This window comes from Anser anser (assembly GCF_964211835.1).
Source record: "Anser anser genome assembly, chromosome: Z".
Classification (NCBI taxonomy): Eukaryota; Metazoa; Chordata; class Aves; order Anseriformes; family Anatidae; genus Anser; species Anser anser.
The window spans coordinates 31,624,453-31,632,800 of record NC_139723.1 but is presented as its reverse complement, the minus strand read 5'-3'; the positions used below and the strand labels follow the sequence as shown (position 1 = coordinate 31,632,800).

At 41.1% G+C, this 8,348-nt stretch overlaps 1 protein-coding gene across 1 annotated transcript in view; it reads right to left on the bottom strand.

Moving 5' to 3' along the window:
* Positions 1-408: 408 nt before the first annotated feature.
* LOC310890312 (uncharacterized protein) overlaps positions 409-8,348 on the bottom strand; it is a 34,172-nt gene continuing 26,232 nt past the window's right edge. The window contains exon 5 of the transcript XR_014577171.1: positions 409-1,752. The gene's annotated coding sequence lies outside the window, so the exon portion shown is untranslated. The remainder of the gene's footprint in view (positions 1,753-8,348) is intronic.

Here is an 8,348-nt window from a genome sequence, read left to right as displayed (position 1 = left end):
ACACTGACCTGGAAGATTTTGAAAACTCTTGTACTGTACTCATATACTTATTATATAATGTAGATATTTTACCTAATTATATAATAATAATTATAGTGTATAATATACATTATATGTCATGCAATATACTAATGCTTAATATATAATGTACTATGTAGTATATGCCATATACTATATAAATCATGTATCTATATATTTATATCTATCATCTATATATAAACTGATAATGTTATAAAATAATATATGATACATTATATATAATATGCAATTATCTGATTATATATTTTTCTGTTTGTTACGTTTTACTTAATAATAATAATAAATTATAATATAATAATAATGATAATAAATAAAAAATATAGTATAATTGTTACTGAAACACCATTTCTGTAAATGCTTATCAAATATTTTACTACACATAGAATGCATACAGGTATAATTAATAGAAAACTAATGGTCAGTAGCTGCTGTTTTGGAATACGAGAAATATGTTAAATATATCCAATATACTTGATGTCTCTGCCTAAGGCAGGGCAGTTGAACTAGAAGATCTTTAAGGGTCCCTTCCAACCCAAACCATTCTGTGATTCTTTGAATATATTATTTGAATAGATTAATGAATTTCAGAAGGAAAACTGGAACAAATACAGAGATTGACTCCATAGCTCCTAGTACAGAGGACAGTGTCTCTTCACCTAATCTTCCTCTACTGTTCTGAACCAGCATAAAGCCAGAATGTTGTCCAATATATTTATTAATTACTGAATTACTGAGCCATAGCTTACCAGAAAAATAAAATAATAATAATAATAAAAAACCCACAGTTCTCATGTATTAGGATGCAGGACTAACTTTTACATACTATGGAGTGATACTGGCTGAGCCATTTGGAAGAAAATTGTCTCACATTTGCTTTTCTGTGTCTAACACGTGGACATTATTGGTATGAAAATAAAACTGAACCTTAGTTGTATGCATATCTAAACAATTATTTAGGCTTTTGCTTTTAATCCATTTTAAAAGTCAGTCAACAAACAGATTTTCTATCAGTTTAAGTATGCTAGAGAGTTATGCTTTGTACCTTATTAAGCCGTTGTAACTACTGCATTTGTATTTATATCAATAAAAGTGCACTACAGTGGTACTCTTAGTTAGATACAGGAATGTCAATTTGCAAATAATTTGTAAATCTTGCATCTGTAGCAAGTATTTGAACCTTTTGACCTGTAGTAGTTAGGGCTATAACTAAGACATTTAGTCTTCATGTCAAAGAGGCTAAGCATTATGGAAGTTTATTTTTAATTTGATTTCTCCCATGATTGGAAGTTCAGCTTCCTAATTTTTTGTTTAGCTTGTGATAGCTTCTGCAGTGCTTTTAGTAGGTATTAATTCCTCAAGTTCCTACTGTTAAGTAAAATCTTTGACGAGGTATTAAAGATGATAGCAGTGCAGATTAGGTTTGAGTATAAAATTTTATAACACATTTCTATATTTCAATTTCCCATGCCTCCTGAAATACAGCTTGAGTTTCCTTTGCTCTGTGACTTTCCTGATTAATTTTATTTCTTGATGTTTTTCTTTTTAAAGGAAAAGGATGTCCAACTTCTCCTTTTTCTCTCAGATCAGATTCATCTTCCAAGGCTCAAGAAGAAAGCAAAAAATGTTCCTGGATAACTCTTCCTTAATATCTGGGCTATGGAGAATCATCACTTGATCATCACAAGGTGTAAAGACATCATTGTGCTTTTACCCCTACAGTATGAAAAAGAGCAGAAAAGGATAAAAGAAAATGCTTTTCAAAAATGAAATAATATATATTGTAGTTTTAAACTCTGCTGTGACAAATGAATTTTAATAAGCAACTAAAAAGATCAATGGGTTGTAGCCTTGTTTGTTTAAATAAGACATTCATAACTTTTACTTCCTTTTTTAATAATTCACAAATTGACACTGTACCCATCTGAAATGACAGAGATATGTCTGAAAACTGCCTTTCCAAGTAAATTGGACTTCTAGGTAGAATTTTTTTAGCACTGGTCTTTAGGCATTTGTGATGGAGAATTGCACATGGAGGTACAACTGAGTCTACATGATTCCAGCAGTTGATTGCTGCAGAGGATAGGAGTGAGGTTCTTTGATTAAATTGGTCATTTTTGTTATGGTCCAGGGGATCTACACAATAACTTGGCTCAGATATGGAAGCATGCAGACCTGGCAAAAATAGACATGTACATACGTGTAAAGACAGGTCACTGTATTTGCGTGAAAATCAAATTAACCCCTAATTGTATGCATAGCTAGACTATTCTTTAGGGCTCTGCCTTGAAAGTATAATACAACTCAATAAACAGACAGATTTTATACCTAACTAGTTCTTTCTACCACAATGTTTTACACAATTGCAGCTATCATGTTTGTGTTTACGGTGAGAAAAATGCATTATAGTGTTATGTCTTACATATGGGGATATATATTTAACTAATGTTGATTTCCATTGCCCCTAATTTTGTACCTCGGTTGAAGTTTACTAGTATATGAATATATTCATTGAGAGCAATAAATCTGGGACTACATTTTCTCTTCTACTGAACATTGAGGAGAGCACTTCAGTGTCTTTTACTCTTTTTCTCCTTTTGATCTTACATTGTGAATGCCTACACTGGTTTTTGTTTGCTTTTTTTTTTTTCAAGCTAGCCTGTCGCAGTGATGCCTAATTGTGTAGTGAGTTACAAATGTGAAGGAACGGTTCATCATGATACATAAATATAACACACCAGAACATCACGATGCATAAATATAACACACCAGAACACCAATCCATCTGAATTTATACATATAAAGTAGACTAACCTTAATTAATGCAAAATGTAACATCGTTAGTCTGAAATTATCCCTTGTTAAGTAAATGGTGGATTTGTAACCTGTAATATGGATTTCAATGAGCTAAATCAAGTTTTAAAACTCCCAATTATATTTTTGTTATAAATATCACTGTGAATAGGTAGCTGTATCTTTTCATTACATGAAAGAGACTCTTCTTTTTCTGACTTTCTGTCTACTGCAAATTTTCCAAGCATGTTTCAATGTTAATCACTAAAAAAACATTCTTAACTTATTGGAATGTTCAATCAATTCCCAGAACAATTTCATGTGAATACCAAAGAAAACATTTTTAAGAGGCTTAAAGTCCTTCTAAAAATGTATATAGTGATACCTCTAAAAGGTAGAGACAACTCTCATACATATGAATAGTGATATGAACAATCATTCTTTTTTTTCCCCCATTTTTGTGTTATTTGGTATGTCACTGTTGAAGTAATTTATGTATTTTATTAAGGCACATCTGAACGTGAGAGAGACAAGGTACAAAAAATGAACAACACATGATACTTCCATTAAGAATGGATTCTGGGATTTAAGAGCTTTCACCTCATCAGAAGTCTGTCATGGTCAGACTGTGTAATACCAGGAGAAGACCTTTACGCTTATGATGTCACATTTCCATCCACATATATCGTGGTGGAGAATGGGGTTCCAACCTGACAGAGAAACTGAAAGTCCCTAAATTAATGATTCCAAACTGTGGAGATACTATGCTGGTGGTAGACACAAAAGATCTGGAAATAAAAAATCGTGTGTTCCCTCTAATCACAGCAGTGAGTAGTGCTGACTAATTAGAACTAGAGAAAGCTTGAGATTTATTTTTTTTCCCCAAAACAAGAACAACAACAAATAATTTAATATAAGCCTTGGTGATGTCATAAAAACTGGATTTCATCTAACCAGAAGTTGGACTGAAAATGACTGATCTGGAGCAACACATATAATCTTCATTTTATCAGGAAGGAGGAATAACAACAAAAATTTCTGTCTTCTGAGGGATAGCTTCTTGAGTACCTCATTTATAAAAAACAGAACCTCCAATTTCTCTTGAAAATAAAACATAAAAATGTAGATATTACTTAAGCATATTTGTCCTATTATAAAGAAAGGCAGATTTCATCACCTAGGATAAATTACAGTCCTTCAATTTGGAATATTTTCTTCTCCATTGTATGTTCTTCAAGTCAACTTACAACATCATAAAACTTCCATAATATTGTGATGACAATCTCTCATTTGTTTTCTTGTATCTTATTACATTTGTATATAAAAATATAATGCATATCATGAAAAGTGTTTTATAATAACAAATAATATATGCTCTGTTTTACCTGCAACAGCTGTCATAAATTAAAATATCACTATAACCCTTTTAGAGATTCAAAACTTGTCACTAACTGAGGTATATCCATTACTCAGGCTTCTGGACATGCTTCTCCCATGCTTCAAAGAAAAATATGAGATTTTCAAAACTTGGATTTTTCAAAGGAAAATAGAGCACTGAATTTCAATGAAATTAATAGGAATTCCAAACCCACCAAATAAAGTAGTATTTTTTTCCTACTACATGTGATTACACTATCATTAAGGTCAAAAAAATATAAAATTTTGGAAAGGATTTTATATTTTTATGAGAAATAAGAACAACGAGGGTTAACATAGTTCATGAAAATAAACATAGTTCTCAATGTTCAGCTGCTTTTCAAGTTCTAAGTCCAGAAGTTTCCTGTAGGATGCTTACATGTTGGTCTTGATATAGCTGGTACCAACTGCTACTGCAGTTCTACAGGGGAAATGGGAATGGGGACTGCGGTCAGTCCCTGACACTTCATCTCCGCCACTCCCTCACGGTCCCTCTCTGCCCCTGCTCCCCGTGGGGTCCCTCCCACGGGATGCCGTCCTTCCCGAACTGAGCCTGCGGGGGCTGCCCGCAGGCAGCAGCTCTTCAAGAACAGCTCCCACATGGCTCCGTACCACGGGGTCCATCCATCCCCCAGGAGCAAACTGCTCCAGCACGGGCCCCCACGGGTGGGCGGCAGCTCCCCCCAGACCCCCTGCTCCTGCGTGGGCTCCTCTCCACGGGCTGCAGCTCCGGCCCGGGGCCTGCTCCTGCGGGGACTCTCCATGGGCCGCAGGCGCCTCCTCCAGGCCACAGCCACCTGCTCCACCGGGGGCTTCTCCACGGGGGGGCTGCAGCGTGGAGATCTGCTCCGTGTGGGACCCATGGGCTGCAGGGGGACAGCCTGCTCCACCAGGGGCCTCTTCCTGCACAGGCCGCAGGGGAACTGCTGCTGCCTGCCTGGAGCGCTGCCTGCCTAGAGCACCTCCTGCCCTCCTGCAGCACTCGCCTGGGGGGCTGCAGAGCTGTTCCTCTCACACTTTCTCACTCTTCTCTCCCAGCTGCTGTTGCACAGCGGTACTTTTTCCCCCTTCCTTCAATCTGCTCTCCCAGAGGCCCACCCAGCATCACTCCCTAGCTCGGCTCTGGCCAGCAGCAGGTCCCTTTGGAGCTGCCTGGAGCTGGCTCTGCTCTGACATGGGGCAGCTGCTGGGCTCTGCTCACAGAGGCCACCCCTGCAGCCCTGGGCTAGCAAAACCATGCAATGTAAACCCAGAGCAGTACTGGAGATAAGATGTATTTCCTTACTTGAGTGATTCATTTATTTAACTTCACAGTACAAATAGAAAAGTAGTCTCCTTCACACGACTTGGTAGTTTGACATTGTTTTGTTGACTCTGTGATATTGAGAACTCTCATTTTCCTTGCCTCGCTAAGGGTGCCTGTAGGATTTTTTACATTCCTCATGCAAATACATTGCAAAAAATACTAAAGGCTGTACTACCATGAGTATGGAGGTATGTGAAACCACCAACTCTCTATTTTTAATCTCAGAGGAAATAATTGCTTCATAATACTTTCTTAATTTTCATCACTGTATGCAGTGTACTTTTCAATGTACAAAATCTTTTGTGTAAGCACTTGGTATCTGTGTCCTGCCTAATATTTCTAATTTTCTAATATTGACAGCAGGAGTCCCCGAGGGCCACCATGCACTTCTAACATTTGTGAAAATAGCCTGAGGGGTGAAAATAGGAGTGTGTAAGCGATTAGAGGTGGCTAATTTCTTATCCTAGGAGTGAGTTTCTCTAGCTGAGTACTTGGCAAAGACAGATGTGGAGAAGGCTGAGGTACTCAACAACTTCTTTGCCTCCATCTGCACTGGCAGGCGGGCTTCCCAAGTCTTTCATTTCCCTGAACCCATAGATGGAGGCTGGGGGAGCAAAGTCCCACCCACTGTAAGTGAAGAGCAGGTTTGAGACCACCTGATGAATCTAAACAACAGGGACAGGTCTGTGGGACCTGATGACATGAATCCCAGGGTGCGGAGGGAACTGGCTGATGTAGTTGCCAAGCCTCTCTCCATCCTAGTTGAAGAGTCCTGGCAGTCAGGCGATGTCCCTGGTGAGTGCAAAAAGGGAAACATCATGCCCCTTTTTAAAAAGGGATGAGAAAGGTCGTTTAGAAAGTAGAGGAACTCCTACTCAGACTGGGAAGGGAGAAGAAGATGAGGTAGGCTACTCCAAAGTGGCTGGGCCATCAGAGGAACAGGAAGACGAAGAGGAAGATATCATAAGGGCATCAAGAACTACCCGAGGCCTATACCAGCGTGAACCTAACTGGGAATGGTTAAGTAGTTGGTTAACAAAGTTAACCAACTACTTAGGAATGCCATCCAGAGGTCTGTTCTGAGGCAGGAGAGTTATGAGTGGCAGGCAGTGTGGGAGGATATGGGCAGGCATCGAGAGCAGTGGACACCTCCAGTGCTTTGGAAGCTCACCCCTGACCAGGTGCAAAATCCTAACAAAATGGCAGAATGAAAGGCTTGAAAAAGGTGTGTCATCACCCTGGCAATTCCAGAGAGACACAAATCACTGCAATGTGCTGGGGCTTGGCCCAATGCAATTGCTCACCACCCGCTGACCAACGCCCAGCCTGTCTCCGAGCAGCCGGTACCCCTGCCATCCCCAGCCTGCCACCCCACATTACTTGTCCAGCATGACGCCAGATGGTATGGAATACCCCTTTGGCCAGTTGGGGTCACCTGTCCTGCTTCTGTCCCCTCCCAGCTCCTGCTGCACTCTGTCTGGCAGGACAGAGCGAGAAGCTGAAAAGTGCTTGATTCACTGTAAGCACTGCTCTGCAACCAGTCAAACAGCAGTGTGTTATCAACATTATTCTCATCCTAAATCCAAAGCACAGCACCCTACCAGATGCTAGGAGGAAAATTAGCTCTATCCTAGCCAAAACCAGGACACACCACAGCACACGGTATGGAATATCCCTTTGGCCAGTTGGGGTCACCTGTCCTGCTTCTGTCCCCTCCCAGGTCTTCCTGCACGCCCAGCCTCCTCGCTGGCAGGGCAGTGTGAGAAGCTGAAAAGTCCTTGACTTAGTGTAAGCATGCTCTGCAACAATTCAAACTCATAGGAGGCATTTCTTCTCAGAAAGAGTGGTCAGGCATTGGAACGGGTTGCCCAGGCAAGTGGTGGCCTCACCGTCCCTGGGAGTGTTGAGTGCTGACTGGAGTGCTGCAATGTCTGGCTATAGGCTCTTCAGAAGGGACAGGCAGCACAGAACGGGTGGTGGTGTGGCTCTCTATATTAGAGAGTGTTTTGATGTTGTGGAACTCGAGACTGGGAATGATAAGGTTGAGTCCCTATGGGTTAGGATCAGCGGGGTGGCCAACAAGGCAAGCATCCTGGTGGGGTTCTGTTATAGACGGCCAAACTAGGATGAGGAGACAGGTGAGGAGGAGTTCTACAGGCAGCTGGCAGAAGTTACAAAATCACCAGCACTTGTTCTCGTGGGGGACTTCAACTTCCCAGACATATCCTGGACATACAATACAGCTCAGAGGAAGTAGTCTAGGAGGTTTCTGGAGAGTGTGGAAGCTAGTTTCCTGACACAGCTGGTTAGTGAGCCTACCAGGGGAGGTGCCCCGCTAGACCTTCTGTTCACACAGAAGGACTGGTGGGAGATGTGGTGGTCGGGCGCTGTCTTGGGCAGAGTGACCATGAAATGGTTCAGTTCTCTATTGTTGGCGAAGTCAGGAGGGGGATCAGTAAAACTGCTGTCTTGGACTTCTGCAGGGCAGACTTTGAGCTGTTCAGGGCACTGGTTGGCAGAGCCCCTTGGGAGGCAGTTCCGAAGGGCAGAGGAGTCCAGGAAGGCTGGGCACTCCTCAAGAAGGAAATCTTAATGGCTCAGGAGTGGTCTGTCCTCACGTGCCCAAAGACGAGCTGGCATGGAAGAAGACCAGCCTGGCTGAACAGAGTTGTGGCTAGAGCTTAGGAATAAAAAGAGAGTTTATGACCTTTGGAAAAGGGGGCGGGCCACTCAGGTGGACTAGAAGGATGTTATAAGGCTGTGCAGGGACAAAATTAGAAAGGCCAAAGCTCATCTG